We start from the raw sequence: 20,266 nt of genomic DNA on the forward strand, positions 1-20,266 counted from the left end.
AAAAACCCAACTGTAATTCCTGAATATACATTAGTGTCTCATTGTGTCTTTCACTCCTTCAATGCACATTTTAAAGCAATGTTTACGTATCTTTTTGTTTACTCTGCTGAACTGAATGTACTCTGCAGCAGTGCTCCTTTTTCCAGGATACATGTTACAACTTAGTTAGGTTTTAATGCAGATACTTAAAAGAAATGGATCTCGATTAGAGACAAAATGAAAAGTCATCAGCTGAAATAATTAAGGGCCAAAAATTAAAATCCCAGATTTCCTATTGTTGTTCACACTACTGTGAAGTATGAACTAGGAAAATAGATATCAAATGTACAAGTTCCGTTAAGTGTTCTGTTTTGCTAAAAACTTTCACTTTCTGCCTGTTTTCCAGATCTGTGTAAGAAATGTGTCATAACTGATTTCATTAAATTAGTGGAATGAGAGCAGGTCTGTAATGCTTTAGAGCTGAGAGTTCAGGTTAGAGCATAATCTTTTTTATGTGCATAATAGAAAAAGCAACACTCCCAGCCTCTCTCAAAACTCATTTTGAAGCTGAAAGATTGTGATGTAGTCCTGTACAGAATTGTTAGTCTTAACGAAAATTATTTGATGTGTGCATTTGATCAGTACCCAATGCCTCCAGTGAAACATTAAGCTTAAACAACTATGTGTCCATTGAGTTTTCTGTGAGAGCAGTCATGTTCATTTTCTTTGCTGAAGTTCTGTCTGAACACACGTGTGCAGTTTATTTTGAGATAATGGAGACAGCTGTTTCCTGGTATGTCATCATTTGCCTTTCTGCACTACTATTTTGTGATACTGTATAGAAGCAGTCTGAAGCATTCAGCAGAGAGGAGAGTGGGCCATATGGTGCCGTCTTCACTTTTAGAGACAAGTGTGATGTAGGAAAATTGATTGATGAAGATGTTTACATTTTAACTGCATTGCATTGTCTTAGAGGTAACAAAGAAAATGCCTGTTTTGTTGTTTCTGTCTCTTCTGACTGTTTTGTATAGGATACTTCCAGAGCTTGCCCGGTCAAGGTAGAGAGTGTACAAGGGGCAAACAGGTAATTCGCAGTCTATCAGCCAAGCAGAGCAAACAAGGAAAAGCAGGCAGTAGTTAGAACTCTTCAGCTCCACAGTTTAAGTAGAATATCAAAGCAGTGACTTTAGGGGCTTCTGAGCTGTTACCTTTTGTGTAATAGCAATTTATTATCAACTTATTGTAGTCTTATACTAGTGATGTGTATTCTGTAAACAGTAAATGTATAATCTATCTCTGCCAAATTATTTTTAATCATCCAGAAAGAATAAAAAAAAAAATCTTGAAAAATAGTTTGACAGTTAAAAGTAGTCTGTTAATGTTACCTCTTAATACAGTATAACTGAGTGTCTCTGTACTGAAAAGCAAAAATACTTCATCATTGTTATTTCTCAGGTAATTAAGATGCTGTGCTTCCTGTATGTAGTTTTGGAATGCTTTACTATGTGTCAGTATGGATGACAGCAGTTCTAGAAACAGTACAAATAACCACTGATACTCTTTGCTAATAGTTGGGCAGTTTTAACACATCTGGAAAACAAAAAATGGATATATTAGTGGTCTTACAATTTCAAATTGGCTTTAAGTATATTTTTCTAAAACAATAATATTGCAATTTTCTCATCAGAATGTATGTTTTACTGTTAGCAGAACTAAGGAGCTGAAGTTTTGGGAACTGTATTCTGTAAAAAAAGACTTTTGGACTCTTTTAAATTAACTTCAAAGTGAAAGTCATTGAGTTCTTATTTTGAAGAAACTTAGTTTGTTAATAGTACACTTTCTGCTGAATTTGAGTCATATGTAGATTACAGTAATACTTTTTTTTTTAATGGAAATCTGTAAAATGGCATTGTTTTAGATAACAAGAATATTTGTAGCCTAAACTTTGAACTGTTTGGATTATTGTCTGAAACTGGAGAAATAGTTGCTAAATTCTGTTGTGTTGAATTTTAGGTTTGTTTCATAGATGCCTTCAGTGGACGGAGGGGGAAAGCATACTGTTTTTCAGCATGAGTCCCTTTATATATTGACTTACTCAATTGAATTGATTTACATCTATATTAAAAGTTAAAATGAAAGCATCCTGCTTTATTTGCATCTCTGGAGATGGAGAATCCACGTCCTCATCTTACTTTATACCCATATTTAATTGCTAACATTTTATTTAGAGTTTATATTCAGTTTCTTAGCTCTTGTTTTTTTCTACAAGAGTAGTCATTTTGGACACAAGTTCCTCTTTCAGTGTGTTTAAGAAGACTGACATTTTTTTTTTTTTTTTTTTTACAGTTCTCAAATCCCCTTAGAGGAAACTTTTCTATCTTTTCCATAATTATTTTGCAGCTTTTTACTGTGTTGTTTCTTGTTTTCATTTGTTACATTTTAAAATATGGACCTCAGTGTTGTTGGCCAGGTCAGTACTGCAGTACTGTATCATGTTTCTACAACCAAAGATTATAACTGCTATTTTTACTTTATATTTACATGGAATTTTATCTGCAGTTTATTTATTTTTCTCTAACTTCTAGTTTTTTTTTTTGTACAGTGACTGCTTTTTCAGGATGCCTTTTGTAGGTGTGTTCTACATGCTTTGCGTAGTGCAGCTTTGTTATTAGAAAAGCATCTTGCCTGAGTGTACGAGGCTTGAAGAACATGCATTGTTTTTGTTCTGTCAGAATTTACCATTCTGTCATCAACTTTTTTTCTGTCACATGGACAATTTTCTTGTTCAGTTGATTGGAAAAAGGAAAAGGTGCTTGTCTGTGCAGTAAGCCTTTTGATCAGTAGGCCACAAGGGACCCTCTGAAGTTCAGGTCAAATTCTTGTTATCACTCAACCCTATTTAGATTCAGTTTTCTGGTAGTAGTGCGAAGTATACTTTGAAATTATGGCATGTTCCCAGAACTTGTGCTTTTCTTTTCTGTCACTTGAGTTTAGTGTCATGATAGCAGCATCCGTTAAGCAGAGTATCTCTTTCACAGCTAGAGCTAATGCCAAATTATTTTCTAACTAAATGTTTCAAAATAGTTAATCTTCTTAGTCAAATAATGCAGATTTTGAAAACAGCTAATCATCTTTCTTGCTTAAGCCAATTTTCTTTTGATTTTAATGTAGTTGAAATTTCATTGAGTGGTGCGCTTTAGTGTACTTAATTATTCCCAAGTACTCCTACATACTACTCTTGAGTTGTTATCAGTGGATGATAGCCAGAATGGTTGTCACTACTAGAAAGAAGCACGTTTTTAAAATTTAAACCATAATTTACAATTAAACAGCTGCTGTAATGTTGGTCCTCATAATTCGTTTGTAAATAAGTTTTGACATCTACTTAATACTGTATGATCTGGCATGGCTCAAGGAGCATATGCATTAAATATTTTATGCAAAGAGTTTTCTTCATTGTATTATTTCCTCAAAGACTTTATTCACTTTTTTCTTGGAGAAAGTGTTTTTGTACAGCAGTTTTGAGAGGCCTTATTTATGAAACTTACAAATACACTTTCTATATACTGTCTCTGATGCTTTTCATATTGGATTATTCCTCTTGACTTTGTATACAAACCAATAATTAATTCCTGTTCATTTTATTTTGCATAGTTCTTTTAGCGTGACTTCACATTTTTGATCTCCTGTATAGTTATTAAACATCAGATAAGCACTTCCATTTTCAGTTGAGTCATTCTTTGAAGTTGTAGAGTCTTTGTTCTTTTAATCAAAGGAGAGTCTTTGGGATGTAAATGAAAATTGAAATGTACAAATACAAAATTCTGTTAACAGCAATGCTGATGTACATCTGAGTAATGGCACTTGGTTTTGAATATAAGTAGTGTCAATTCGCACCAGTGTAGCTGATGATGAGGGGGAAACTTTGAAAGTTTTGAAAGGGGAAAACTTGGATTCAGTGATTTTACACTAGATTTTTTTTCAAATATACATTTTTGTGTCTTAGAGGGATGTTTGTATGCAGTTTGATTATATTGCTAGATTGAAGGAAGATCAAGTACTCATAGCTGATCTGTGCTGTAAACCAGTTGTTTTCAAAAGGTGACTTTGACATTTGGCTTAAATTTAAAGCAGCCATCTGAGCAATACCAATGCTCTCTTTTTAGTGGCACAGTGTGATGCTACATAATATTCCTGATTAATTTTGTGTTAGATACTGGCTTGAATGTGATAGGTTCCAACAGCAATTTACTGTTTATTAATCTCTCTTCCTCTATTGTGAACCAAGAAGCCTGAACTTCAGTCTGATTTTTTTTTTTTAATGAATATAATAATACATTCCAAACAATGCAGATCCAAAAAGAGTAAGTATTTTTATGTTCATTTTATGAAATGCTAGTCTCACTTGTGAAACATCCTCCACATCTGTTCTGAAACAGATTTGATCTGGGACCACCAGAGGGAGTGAATTGCATGGTCGGGACTTAGCTAAAAAGAATAGTAGGCAAAGAACTTCATGCTCTTTATTTTTATGTCAGAAAATAATCTATTTGGAAATTATTGGTAAATGTTAAATCTCAAATATCAGAAACACTTGGAATCTTGGTTAAAATTTATATTCCCTGACAGCAGTTGGTCAGTTAACACATACGAAAAAATTATATGGGATTTATGTATGTCTTTACATATTTGCTGCTGTTTTGCAGTAAAAACTTAAAACAGTCAGCTTGAAGTCTATTAATTTTTATTTTTATATGCTCTACATTGATTAATCCCATTGAACTTGGTGTCGATTCCCATGATTTAAGGTAGAGATTTCTGAATTTAATTTCCTCATATTCACTCCTCAGCAGTAACAGTACGTCCAGATGAGGTATGAGGCGCGAGGCCTTATTTCTGAGGAGGGATGCCTCCAAACCTCTAAAAATATTTTACTCCCTTAAATGAGAAATCTGTGCTGCTGAGTTTCCCGTCACCATCACCTCGACTTTCCACCTACCTGACCAATGCCAGTACAGGGGCTGGAAAATAAGAGAGTGGACCCAAGGTTTATCACCATGTACAGAAGGATGAAGCATGATGAACATGACGCTCTTAGTCATGTGGTTCAGTTTCTGGTAGAGAAGGGAAGTTCTGCAAAAGGAAGGGAGTTGGACTCAACAATCTGTATGGGTCTCAATTAGAGGTATTTTATGAACAGAAGTGGCCTATGTGTAGATAGTTACTTTTTGAGTTAGGTACCTTGGTGCAAGCAGGATTATGAGCTGCAGTGACGTGCCACTTTGAAGTGGTTTGTACGTCACATATGCAACTATTGCAGACAAGACTAAAAATGATTTCTTTCTGTAGCCTGTTTCCAGCAGTCCTGAATACAGAGGCCAGTAATGCTTGGAAAGAATATAAAGCCAAGTAGTGCTTTAAGGATGCACTGATCTAGTATACATTATCATTGTTTAAAAAAGGCTCATAATTTAGCATTTCTGAGTGTACTTTTGTGTTTCAAGAATTCTTGAGATACAACATTGATACAACAAAGCACAGAACAAAATACCATTTTAAAATAAAAAACTGAGATACATCTGTATTTTCTCATCTCAGTTCACCTACCATCAGTACTTTGAATATAATAAGTTTGAGGATGTGTATTGTTCTGCTTCAGTATAAAATTATTTTAGAAATGTACCCTCAATATATGTGGTTGCTCAAGATTAGCATGCGTAAAATTATTTAAATCTTCTCAAACCTGAATTCCAAACAATGTTGGAAATGTTTGACTTATATTGGCCTTGCTCATTAACAGGCAGTGCTTGTTCAACATTTGAAAGTTGTTAATTGTGAATTGATATTAAAATCTGAAGCTTACACTGTAGAATATGAACTGGAGAGGTACTTCAGTGATATCAGTCCTGCTTTCTTTAAAATGAATGGTTCTTTCAGATGCACAAAAATAATATTTGAATTTAGCCACTTTAAATGGTATCTGCTTGTTCAGATTATAGCAGATTATAATAAAAAAAGGACAAGGTAACTTCTCGGCTAGTGCTTGAAACCAGCCAATCGTACCTGCAGTTGACTGTTTTGTCCTACAGATGGAGTATTTATATGTAGCAGTACCATAATAAAGAACAATTGATGTCATGTTGGACAGTGTGGTTTTTAAGTTACTGAACAAAGAAGGACGCCCTGTTGTAAAAGAAAGTTTAAATTTTCAATAGTTTGACTTCTTAAGTCAAAACTTACCTGAGGTAATTTTTCTAATACTTTTTCATGTTGGATTGAATTTTCTGTGAATGTGGTGAGGAGTTGCTCTTTCAGTTATTTATGGGACAAGATCAGCAAAACTGAAGTCTCAGCAGGAGGATCAGATAACATCTTCCAATGCCCTGAGTTCCATTGCAGTCATAGTTAGGCTTTTGTCTTTTGGGAGTCTAAAGCTGATAAAGATCTGTCCCCTATTGTGACTGCAATTAAACATGCTTCTAGATATTTTTTTGACACTTTTTGTCAAATGTGCTCAGTTGTGACTTACAACTACCATAAATGAAAGTAATTTTTCAAGGTGAATGGTCTAACAAAACCTGACCCAAAACAATGGTCTATACAAAACCTTAAAAACTGTAATTAAAAACCAGTAGATTTTACTTGGATTGGGTAATGTATGTTAAGGTAGTTTGAGTTATGTGGAATCTTTTTGTCTGTTAATTCATGGGATTTTTATTCCAGGTTAGAACACTGAATGTTAAAAGTAATAGGAGAAAACTTGTAAACAAGCAAAGTAAGCCTAAAAACTCTAGATGACTACAAATGGCAACTAAAATAATGTAACTTTGAGAACAATCAAGCTGCTTATATCTAGAAGACAATACTTTCAGCTTTATTTTTTTCTTTTAAGACAGTATGTATGTTTTCAGTCTGGTTTTTATCAATATTTATGGCTAATTACTCTGAAAGGCTATAAAAGATTGCAGATTTTGTTTGCTCAATTGAAAATAAAAAAGAATCCTTTATGAAATTGCTGAATTGTGACATTCTCCATGTAGCACTTTTTTGTTTTACAGGTATTTAGTATCTATACAGTATAGTATAACTTTTTTCTCTGGTAAAGCAAGAGGGAAAAGGGAAGTAACAACTCCCACAGTTGTTTGACCATTTCACTTGAATGTTTTAGCTCATAGCGTAATGGATTATTTGCTTTAATTGTTTGCTTGATGCTGGTAGCTTGCTCAGTATGAAACCAGAGAAGATATCCACCTAAAAAAGTAATTTATTAGTATAATTCAGACATATACATCTATAAAATAGATAATCATATGAGTCTGCAGAAAAATGTTCTAGCTCAGAAGCAGTCTTCTTCAAGTATGTATCCCAGAAACATGCACTCAAAGCACAAATTATGAAATGCAAATTCATTGTCCATGTTACTTCCTATACAGATGTATCACTTCTAGTTAAAGTACTTGATATATGTATTGACTGCAATTTTTTCCCTCAGATGAATTTGAAACTCAGAAAAAGGAGGAAGCTAGGTTCCCATCATTTGTATTACAGCTGGAGAGTATGAACTAGGGAATATTGCAATGACTGGTAAGAACACAAAGCACAGGGTTTTTTTACAGTCCTAAGCTATCCATAGTAATTAAAGTGAAAAAACCAAACATGAAGATTGCAGAAGTTTTGCATGACTATGCAAGAAAACGGCAAATAGCATAGAGGAAAATAATAATTCTGCCCCCTGTGATAGTTTATGACCTAGTAAAAGTTTCTCAAGTTTTGAAACTTCATGGTTACATTACATATGACAACATCAGGTCAGTGTTCAGTGGTAGTCAGACGAGAAATGAGTGCTGTGAATCACTAGGAATGGAATAGGGAATAGACGAGGCTGTTGTTATGCCACTTTATAAGCCTAGACTGCCTCACCTTTTTTTACTAGTATTGCAGTTCTGCCCCCTGTCTCAAAGATGGAAAACTGTCTTCAAAAATGAAAGAGATCCATTGAAAGATGTGCTCTTACATAAGGAATTACAGCTAAATGTGCCAGTATATGCCGACTTGGGAAGGAGATGGCTTAGAAGGGGAAAGAACATGATGAGTGCCTATAAAGTCATTAAATGAATGCAAAAAAAAGAACAGTGCTTAACTGTTCTCTTTCACTTAAAACAGAAAAGTTAGAGAGGTGATGTCAGATGAACTGTCAGGGCCAAGTTAGTATCAATCAAAAGGAGCGAATAATTTTCAGAGTAGAAGACCATATTCCAGAATATTGTTAGGGCTAAAAATTTATATAGGTTCAAAAGGGGACCAGATAAACTAATGGAAGAAATCTGTTATGAACTATTTTAATATAAAGGTACTAACAGGTATGCAAAACACAGGCTACCTAATGCTGAAAGTGTACTGAAAGCATCATTTATTTGCTATGCAGATATCTCTTCAATCTCCGGTAAAGACAATAATAGTCTCTAGGTAGGCCTATATGATTCTATAGTCTTACCATTATGGGTTTAATTAGTTTTATATTATTTTTCATATTTTTATTTAAAAATTTGGAACAGCCTGGCTCCATCTTCCTGACACACACCCTTTACATATTTGTAAACATTAATGTGGTCACTCCACAGTCTCCTCTTCAAGCTGAAGAGCCCCACCTCCCTAAGCCTTTCATCATAAGGGAGATGGTTCACTCCATCGTCTTCATGGCCCTGCACTGAACTCTCTTCAGCAGCTCCCTGTCCTTCTTGAACTGAGGAGCCCAGAACTGGACACAATATTCCAAGTGTGGTCTCAAAGTTCAGTATTATACAAAAATATTTTTAAACAAAAAGCAAGTCTCCAGCATATCAGTGTTTTACTTACAAATAGTTTTTAAAGTGATACCTGATATTCAGTATTTGAGTATTAAATTGGTCTGAATCTTAAGATACAGATACCTAATTTACTTTCACTGTGAATATCTCTGCCATGCAAGGGACTGATGTAACTCTTTTTGAGGTTCAGAAAAATACTGTTGCTGTTAGGGAGGCGACATCAATCCTCAAGAACTGAAAATCTAAGAGATTCTGTTGGTAGCTGAATGACAGGAGTATACTTAGATATAAATCTTACTTAAAAAAAAAAATCACTTAAATTACAAAGGTGGTTGATAAATTTATTAAATATATTTTAAGAATTCTATGCTAATATCAGATATTCATAGAATCATAGAATGGTAGGGGTTGGAAGGGACTTTTCGATAAAAATTATCATGTACAGTATCAGTAAGATATTAAAGTATTAAGATTTGAACAAAAATGAGACCTTAAAATAACTGTCACTAAACGGATAAATTGTTATTACACAGAAACACTTTTAGTGAAATCAATAATAAGACTTGTATATTTTTGGCACCAAACCAAGCAAACTTCGGCTGTGATCTGCAAGTTAAACCTACAAATGGAGGCACAGGAAGTATTCTGTTACTAATATATGTGTTGTGCAAATTTGTTTTGTTTGCTTATGTCATAAATTAGAGGTACAACCTGTCACTTAGCCATACTAAATGAATTTTTAACTTCATAGCCCCAGTATTGAAAGCAATATCCTTTGCAGTCTATTTTCCATGAATGTTATCTACCTTAGTATTTACTAGGGGACTTCATCCTTTTGGAGATCGTGCTGGAATCTAAGGTAACAGGGCTACACTTTTGTAAATATTCAATGGTATTATGTTATTACCTTGCCTGTGTTACTACGCATTCCTTCAATTTTAGATTGCTTTTTAGCCTGGAAAGACTTGAGGGATTAATTTCAAAGATGAGTGTTGCCTTCAATGATTTTACTTCTTGTGAACTTCTGAACCAAACACAAAGGAATATTAAATGTTATCCAGCCCTGTGTTAGGAACAGCTAGATTATTAGAGCACTAATCTGTATGAGTGTAAGGATTTTCCTCGGCAATTCCTGTTTAGTTCAGTCTGTAAAAATCACAGACACTGTGATTTCTTTTGTTTGTTCAAGTCATACAAGATTTTTCTCCTCTGAGTTTGTTAAATTTTAATGGGTAGATAAGGCTTTTTTTTTTTCTTCCTCTCTATTTCTGCTTTTCTCTCTGTTGTGAGAGACACCCCATTTGAGAACCCTTCTGGAATGCTGTGTACAGTTCCAGTTGCCTGTGTTCAAGAAAGATCAGAACAAAACTGATGTACCAGAATGCTGGGAATGGCTGGTTGTGAGAATAGAAAACTATCCTGAGCAGAGCCAAGATCTGGGCGCAGTTGTGGTCAGAGAGGGATTTACTGAGGAGGCTGAGGTGACTGCAATTTCCTCTTCCCATCTTTAGCATTGCTTACTGAAACATGTGCTCCTAGACATGTGATGGGGTGAACAGTTATGCAGCTCTTCCATAGCTGTTTTCTATAAGTGGAGCAGGAAGAGAAACCCAGAAAAGGAAGAACGATTTAAATTAAAACCATTGGTGTAAGGACAAATGTCCATGAATATAGTTAAGTTCACAGACATGACTTGCAGGCTTTAAATCTTGTCAGGCCAGCTTCTATCTATGAGATTTTTTTTCAAGATTTTTATAACAGATTTCAGTTCAAGTAATTTTCCTTGTTTCATAGAGTCCTGTAGTATGTGGTTGTTAAGGCTCTGCTTTTTCCCCTAGAGATTCTCTTGGAGTTCTGTAAGGATTGTGGGGATTGCTAATTTCTATTCTTAAAGTTTTTAAGAAAATTATTTTAAGTCCAAGTCCTTGACTGTACCATTTCTGTAGTGAGTTTTGTTACAGCTATGGTAGGTGATACCTTAAAATAAGTATTTGGTCTGGATTGAGTTCTGAACACCATTCTTTTTATCCTGAAAGGAGAACCCAAGGGGTATGTCTTTCCCCCCCCCCCCAAAAAAAAAAAAAAAAAGCTCTCTGAGTCTGATCTGACAGGCTGGCAGTATTGACCTCTGCCTGTTCTTTTTAAGCATTTGGAAATTCTATATTTTCTGGAGGTTTTAGAGAATTGATTTTTTTCAATTCTATTAACTCTAAATTCTGGAAGGCATCCTCCTTCAGGAAAATACTTAAGCACATGCTTATTGGCCATTCATTTGTTACAAACAGGTGAAGCACTATGCCTGTGAGGTAGCAAGGTGTGAATTTGTTTGAAATCCATGTATGGTCAATTAAAATTAAGTGGAAGGTTTGCTTCATTTGGAGGAGGAAGACGATGACCTTTCAAATATATTTTAAATAGATACACGCACAATTGTATTGAATGGTGTTTTCTGTAAACAAATATTTACTTAGATGTACCTTTTCTTCTAGATGAAAAAGATAAACTACATCCTTTGATGTCAGGCAAACTCATGCATGTTTTATTATGGGCAGATGATGAAGGAAGTGTTTTCCTGTAGCACCTGTTTCTCAACTGATAAGTTCTGCTTGATGCAGGTGGTAATGAATCATATATTTTTATGGTTTATCAGGATTCTCATCTGTTAGGATTTCATGTTCAGAACTGTGGGAAATGTTTGTATGATGGGTAAGATTTCTTAGTGCTTCCTAGGGGAAGCACTAAGCTTTGGGGTTTTTTTTGTTTAACAGCTGTAACATTGCAGCAGAGAAGCGATTAACCTGTCAGAATTGGAAATGTGTTTTAAGAATTGTATCCGTTATAAGAAACTTCTGATTTGTTTTTAAATGTTCTGCAATTAATGCTAGATGACTTTATTTTGATATGCCAAGAAATGATAACTGCAGAAATAGCTACTGGAAATTGATGACTCATTAATACATAAACTCAGTGAAGGGGCCAAAGCAGTCGAGCTTGATCCCAGATATCCTGAGTATTTGTGTATGATGATATTCATGTGTGATGGAATTGATTATAGCAATGTTTAGCAGATTTTGAGAGCACATTTCTACACATTTTCTAAAAGAAAATACGTATTGTCTGTACTGTGTTAGCAGATAGAATACTTGAAAATACTATTGATATTTTTCAGGCAAACTCTTTGGCTTCAAGATTACAAATAGCAGGGACTGAGTTAAGACTAATTACATTTTTAAAAGGTTTAATAGATAAAAGCAAAGGCTGTGAAGGAACGTAAGTAGTTATAGTTATTTAAAACCCCAGTCAGAACTGTTGCTGGAGATTAGGTCTTGTACCAGAAAAATAAAACAAATTGAGAAAGGTGTATCTTTTGCTGCAGTTACATAAAGGTCACTTCTGTAACTGGGATAAAGGTCTTGTCCTTCCTAGGATGCACAGATGCCTTGTGCTTGCTCAGTAACTCTAGGATGTTGGAGATGCATTAGGTTCGTTGCATGTATGCAGATTAACTTCAGAGAACACAGGCTGCAATTCTGACATGAGGGGATGTGTTGGATTTAGGCTGCATATCCTATGTGGATCCATACATCTGATGCATGTAGTAACTTTACATGGTTAATATAATCCAGTTAAATGATTACATGGTTAATGATTATCCAGTAAAAACCCCACAAGCTGTAGAACAAGCATTAACGTGTTCTTTTACTAAAAATTCACTCTAGTAAAGTATGGATTTGTTTACAACCAAGACATTAAAATTTGGCCTGATAAAGAATTTCTGCTCAGATAAGCCACTAACTAGCATAAGTTTTTTGCTATTGGTGTGAATCAGAAAGATATATTATCAGAAGTCTTGAGGATGTTTATGTAAAGGTTAGAGAAGTAAAAGATATTTTGAAATTGAGACAATTTGTAAGCCTCGAGCTTCGTTCTTGCATTCTTTCATGGTATGCAGCATCCAAGGAACAAACCATTCCAAAATACTTTTGTCCTGAACAGCTGCACAAAGAATTTAACTTTGTTACTGAAGAAGATATTAAAAAGTGTAAATGCTTCCAGCTGTTGCAATTTACAACTTTATATAGTTAAACTTCTCCTATTTTCAAGTACCTCTGTTTATAGGGAGATACCACATACAATATTTCAGGAATTCAGGTAGAATTTTTGTTTTAACTTACATGTGACATCTTCAATCTCTGACTTTTTTAGATTAACTGTAATTGGAAACATATTGGAAGCATTAATTAACAGTACAAATTATGTGATCCAAATACAAATTTACTATAGCATGCAAAATTTTACTCACAGGCATTAGGGCTAGATACTATAACACTTATTCAAACAAACAATTTTTCCCTCAACTTATATGTCCCAAAGTGAAGCTCTGATGTAGTTGAAAACTAACATATTGAATAGCTACTACATCTGCCATGCTGATTTTTGTAGAATGGAAGGCTTCTCATGTAGTCTTTATAGACAGCACTATATATTCCATGAAACATTGTGAGCCCTGACAATGAACTGCAACAATTTATCATGAGAGATGAAGCTCTGAGGCACAGCAAGAGTCAGCAAAGGCAATGGCACTAAATTAGCATGGACATCATTAAATTTAAATGTTTCTAGTTTTGGAAACATTCTGGGTTCTCAAAAGTGTTGAACTTTTTAGCTACAATCAGAAATTTCTCAAGAAACCTGTCATGCTCTGAAATACTTTTGCTAGTCATTATTTTTTTTTGTAATATTTTCATAGTGCTCTGTCTCTGTGCCAAGATTAGCAGTTAAATTCCAGGTTTGTAAACTCTTTCCTGCGGAAGATGGGTGTATTTGGGGAGTTACTAGCTTTTTAGGTCCATTTTTATGGAGATTTTCTGTAGATTTCCTGCCAGTGTTTATTTTTCTTTATTGTTGCCCTTAGGGTCAGAAAAGATTGTGTGGATTCCTGAATCATACAGTGCAAGGGAATAAAGCCTGTGATAAAGGTTGGTATAAACAACTGCCACAAATGTTGATAATTAAAGTACAGCTGACAAAATATATTGATAATATTGGATATTTTCTATCTCAATTCTCAAACCCTTTGTAGCACGGTGACCTTTTGCAAAACAATTTCCTGACTAACTCCTTACTCCTTCCATTTATTATCATTATAGGCATTATAGAATTATTTTAGACCTTGTTAGCATATGTGTCAACATATGTGCTGCACCATCAGTGACAGCTGTGCACAGGGCTATTCATTGGATGTTTACTTGAAGAGCTGTATTCTCTCAAAATTTGTAATTTCAAAATGTGTAACTGCATGTGGATATGCCAGACAAAGCAGCTTGCTGAGTCACCTACTCATCTATTGAATATCTTATGAGTAAACTGCCAGGTAAAAAAGAGAGAGCTGAAAGGTATGAGTAGGTGGCAGAACACCACCAGTACTCTAATGAAGAAAAGTGTTGCTTTACCTGTGTAACCAGAACCTGACATTTCTGCCTCTATAATATTTTAAAGTTTTGATCTTCTTTCTATTCTTTGAGCTCTAGACCCCTTGTCAAGACTTCTCGCTTGATGTTTTCTGTCTTAACAACCTTTTCCTGTATTGCCATATTACCATTCTCCAGTTAGTTAAAAATCAGAGGCCACTTTTCAGATGTTTTGATGCAAAACAGTCAGCTTCTCTTTCTGTGATGTTTGGGGAAGACTGACAGCTGGTGAAATGTGAAAATATTCACGACACTGTGGGAACCCTTCATCTGATACAGGACTTCCTCTAGGATACTGCAGCTATACTTTCGAATAGTTCTTTTGCTGTTCTATGAGTTTTTTTGCTAGAGATAATTTTTGTATTTTTGAAATCATAAACATTGAGCTTAAGACTCTTAAGTCTTTAATCTGTACAGCATTGTCTTGCATCCAGCAGTGCTTATTAGTTCAAAGTGCGATGCTGTATGAAAATGATGTAGTCATATAATTTCCAAAGCCCATGGAAGTCAGATACATAAACACTATGCTCCATCTTGAGCTGAGAAAACCAGCTAGATCCAAGCTAGCATGTGAGGAAGCAGTATCTGGTATCTGCACCGCTGTTAGCAGTTACTTGTTCAGTCTGCCAACAAGGAGTTTTGGCTTTGTATTCTCAGTTATATCATCTTTGCCTTTTGATAGGAAATGCCGTTAGTACTGCAATGGCCACTCATATGAGAAGGAAATGATCCAAGCCAGTTATAATTCTGTTCTCAGCTCCTCTGGAGCAGTTGAAAGTAATATAAAATCAAATATAAGATATTCTTATGGTGTTCACAAAACTCTGTAGGAGGTTTGGTTGTTATAAAAGCAAATTGATAAAATGTTTAAGTTTAGTGGATACTGTAGAAAATCATTGTTCTGAAGTATATATTATAACAACAATTGCAGTGGGTATTATTGTGTATGACTGTGTGTCTCTGTGTATTAAAGCTGACATGAAGGCCCCCCACTTTGCTACCATGATTCCAAAATAGCCTTTCCCCAAACTTTTTAAGGAAGCACTTCTTTTGTCCAGTTTGTGACTACAATGAAGGGTGGGGGCATGTTTCCCCCGTGATGAAGACAGCATGGAGGCCTCAAAGAACTGAAATTAAGTTTGTCAGAGCAACAGACTGTTCAGAGAAGAACAGAATTCACAATATTTTGATTGTCCTGTCCAGGCTCCATACTCTGCATTCCGCCATAGGTGATGCCTTTCTTGAGAATGTAGTAGGAGTTTTGTGAGAAAAGAGAGAATTAAAGAGTATTTAGAATATAGCTGTTTACAAAAATTTTTCTTAATCTATTTTACAGATTCCTTTTATTTAAATTACCTTTGTCAATTTGAATTGCAGAATACTGGAGCTCTTAACATCATAGAATAGAGTCAGAGAAACATTTAGTTAGAAAAAACCCTTAAGATTATAGAATCCAACCATACACCTAGCACTGTCAAGTCAATTTCATTTTACAGGTCCCTTAGATTTTCATGTTTAAGTGTATAATTCCAAGATTTCTCTTCCACTTTTCTTATACTATAACACTAATAAAGACTGTTTCCCATGAGAATTTGGTGTCCTTTTCCAGAAGTTAGTGAGCAAAATCCTTTGAGAAAGATAGTTAATATTTCCTTTTATTTCATATGATATAAATGGAATCAAATAGATTTAATACCTCAAATGCAATTTCTTATACTGTATTAAAGTGAGTTTATACAATACAGATCTATGGGCAAAAAGACATAATTATAGTGCTTGTTGTGTGACTATACCACAGGTTTTACTTGGGTACACCTTGAAGAAGACATTTATTCCCTACAGATATGTATGACGGACAGAATTTTCATGATAATACAATTTTTAACCGTCATTGCAACAGTCAAACCAATTATTATCCACTCAAAATAGTCCAAAATAATTTAAATATCAGTTTAGTAGGTATGTGTATTCATTATGAATTGCAAAACAAGATGGATTAATCCCTTGGAGCACGCAATGTTATTTATGTACATGATTTTCCTTTGTAGTCAGGCTTTGAGGTTACAAATCTAAGTAATTTGTATGTTCTAGTTTGTAGGACAGTTCTTCAAAGAGCATGCATTTTTTTTACAATAATAAGTTGCGGGTTTTAATAATGAAGGCAGAAGAGTTTTAGTGAACTGCATTAAAACTGCTGAATCTGCTGTAAAAGCTATTGGGTATTTTTCATAACTTAAATATGAGTTTATTTTTCAGCAGCTAGTAAAAAACCCAGAAGTTGTGAAATTAGTCTCTGACTCACAATCTAACACTGTAATTGATAACTTGCTGGCAGTGGCGATGGAAGCTAATAGAGTATAATCTTTGTCATAATTCCTATAGATGGTTTGTAAATAACATAGATTGTAGTTCATTCACCACTTTTATGTGCAGTCTATTTACATAAATTTTAATTTTTGTAGTTCCTTTTTTTTGTATTTTTAATACCTTATAGATCAAACACAGTGGATGAGAAGGATGTTGATATTTAGAGAACATCAGAAGTAAAAATTGCATAATAAATCATAAATGTAAATGAGATAGGAGATGACTGAAACAATCTGTTTTAAGTTCATTTAAATTCTTGCAGAATAATTATTTGCTTTACAGAGAGGGGAAAATAAAATCTTTAATTGCTAGCTAAATACAGACTATATGATTTGCTAAGAGTCAAACCTGAGTATGACAATAACCATATAATAATACAGTTCCAGGAGAGTTTTCAAGTTTCAAGTTCAAGGAGAGTTATGCAAGCACTGGCAACTCTTTCCTCCAAGAGCTCTAGAGAAAGTGTGTGGGGCAGAGGAAGAATGGAATTATCTTAACTTGTGTCTAGGAAAGAAACAGTATTACAGAGAGGGGGCGAATTCTGGTTAACAGTTTATTCCTTATACTTTTACACATCGTAATGCATCAGTTTGGCTGTGGAAAGTAAGAACAACATGTGATACTCCTGTGTAAATATTTTCTATATTTCTGGGAGGAAATCATGCGTGCTTTTGTGAATGTCTGTTTAGAAGCAAGTATTTAATTCATTAAATGTTTGACACTTTTATTTCTAGGCCTAAGAAAAGCATACAGCATATGAAGTGCTTAGCAAACTTGAATCTATATCTATTATACCACAAAAATGTATTGAAAAGTAACTGCTGTACTGTGTCAAGTCTAGTGAAGTCCTCTGCTTTCTGCATTTAGTCAGATCTGCTAAGTGGAAAGTGCAAGAAATTCTATTGTAACCACTTACTGACTAATTTGTGTTAAGAGGTATTTCTTCCTTGCCTCCGTTAATATTTGGCTTAAATCCTGAATGATTTCATCAGCTACATAAATGCTTAATCTCTTGAAAATCCTGCTAAGCTCTTGCCCTTGTTGAAAACTGTGATAATTTGTTCTAGTTCATTTTACATTTAAATATGTTGACTTCCAGGTCCACTAAATGTTCTGTGTTTTATCTTTTTATATAATGGAGAGATGAATAAGAATGCCAATTTTACCCTGTCTGCCCTATTATTTTGCACCTCGCTGCTGTTTGCTCTTACTAGAATCTTCTTTAATACTATTTTTGTTCAGTTTGTCAGTGCAGTCACTGCAATTTTATGAGGTAAAAGTAAATATGGAATTTGATGCCTTTAATCCTGTTTTTTTTCAATTCACAGTCGTATTTGAAACTGTAATTTGTGCTGTAGTTATTCTTTCGACATGTGAAAGACTTTGAACTATTCAGAGCTGTCCTGCACTGTTTTTCCAAAGGAAGGAGAACAATTTGTAAAAGGCTGCAGAAGAAAAGTGTTGCTTTAAATCTGGTCTATAGTCTTATTGCAAGTGTATAAGAAAGCTAGATAACCTTTTTCCTTTCTTTTCCACTGGAAGTGTACATCATTGTTGATACTTATTTTGTCTTGATATGGGGAAAAAATGTCATCTGTACTAATTCTGGAAAAATTGTTTTGGAATCTCTTAATGGAGCTGTAGTACAAGTTATGAGCAGTTTGATAGATTTTTATCCTCTCCAGAATGTTGACTGCTACAGAGAGAATGTAAAGAATATGTAGTTAAGTCAGCAAGGACATAGAATGGTTTCCTGTTAAATAGAAACCAATGCATGTACTAACGTTATTGTAAATAGGAATATATAAACAGGGAATGGCTTATGGAAACAAACAAAGCAGGCAGCATTCTTGAAAAGAAGGTGGTGATGGAAAGCTTCCAAGTGACTTCTTGTGTTCTCACAATCTACTTGATTGAGGAAGGGTAAAGAAGTCTTGATATATCTTAGCCTTTGTCCTAAGAGATTCTCAAAACAAACTTAAAACCATCTCTGTGTTGAGGGAGGATCCCTTTAGAGCACAGAATCTGAACCCAGGTATAGAAGCCTGAGAGAGAGTTTTCTACTAGTAGAAAACCCATTTCCTAGTAGGATCTTATCCTATTTTCACATCTGTCATTCAGCAGTCTTTTGGATGCATGGCTGCATGTGCAGTCTTTCATCTGTCAGTGAAGATAGTCTTCTTGGTATGCATAATCTCTACTAGAAGGAAGGATATGGAATATCTGCATCCTTGGAGATGGTCCTTATTGTGCTACAGTGAGTAAGCACTAAGATAACAGCACCAAGATATGATGCAAGGTTAGAAACATAGAACCACTCTTCAAAATACAAGCACTTTCCCTGGAAACTCACCTCTCTGTGGCATTTCAGAAGAATTTCTCCATCTCTGGAAATGCCATCTGGAGTGCTATTTACCCTCCTGCAAAATCCATGCATCTAAACACATAGTGAAATGTTACTGCTGTCACTGTTTTAAAACCAACCAAACAGAAAACTCTGCTCTAAGTAACATAATTGATAGGTGGTTGGAATGCAAATGTATCTACAGTTGACCTCTGTAGGAAAGGCTAAAGCAGAACACCAACTGGCAAAATCTTTCACAATATTGTGCTGACAATAGGCAGATGCACAATGTGCTGTTCTCTTCTGCTGTGGAGTCCCATTAGTAAACCTGGATGTCAAACTGAAAGGAGGATATGTCTTAAAAGTACTCAGTCTGATAAGCTTGAGTATTGGAATATCTATAATGTAACTGTCAACATGTCAATACACATACAGTGATTTTCAGCTACTTCTACTCAATTGTCTGTTTTAATTTAACATTTGTAACACTTTACATATCTTTGTTTTCTTAAATACAATAAAGATACTGAGACACCTGAAAGTGAATAGAAAAAGGTGTTTAAGGAGAAAATATTTCTTGACATATAAGAGCTTGGTTACCAGAGAAATTGAGTCCATAAAAGGTAACTGTAAAATACTTCACTTAAACTACAAGCACTGCATAGGGTAGAGCATGTTTTATGTATTAGTTTTATCTAGAGAGTGGTTATAAAGATATGTAACAATTTTTTTCATAAATAATTCTTCCAAGTTGCAGTCACAGCTGAAATGTTTTCCCCAGTTATCAGATACGATATCCAGATGCCACACGTGCATTTGCAGTTAACTCAAACTGTACCAAAGCAGCACTATTTTTTTCAAAAATTGCTATCGAAGAAATTTCTCTTGATATGCATTTTCATCAATATCCAAATAATACATTGTTTGTGTGGGTCTGCTTAGTTTTTTTGATCAATCATGAATAAGTGTTTTTTTTAAACATTAGAAAACTAAAACCAACGTTGCTGTTGCTTTTTTGCTGTTGCTTATCTCATTGAATAAGGTAATAGAATATTTCAATTGGAAGGGAAGGAAAACATTCCAATGAAATATATTGTCTTAGTCTTTCAAATGACTCAGAATACAGAATATGTATAGTTTAAGACCTTTCATAGGTTGTTCTTTTATCGGGATGTTTCAGGAGAGTAAATTCAAATGTTCAAAGAAAAGGAGGCAATACTTCTGATCAGTTTTAGAAAGCATAGACCAGTTAATTAGTGTGAATACCAGGTGTGCACTGATGAATATGAATATTACAT

This window comes from Colius striatus, chromosome 8 (assembly GCF_028858725.1).
Source record: "Colius striatus isolate bColStr4 chromosome 8, bColStr4.1.hap1, whole genome shotgun sequence".
Classification (NCBI taxonomy): domain Eukaryota; kingdom Metazoa; phylum Chordata; class Aves; order Coliiformes; family Coliidae; genus Colius; species Colius striatus.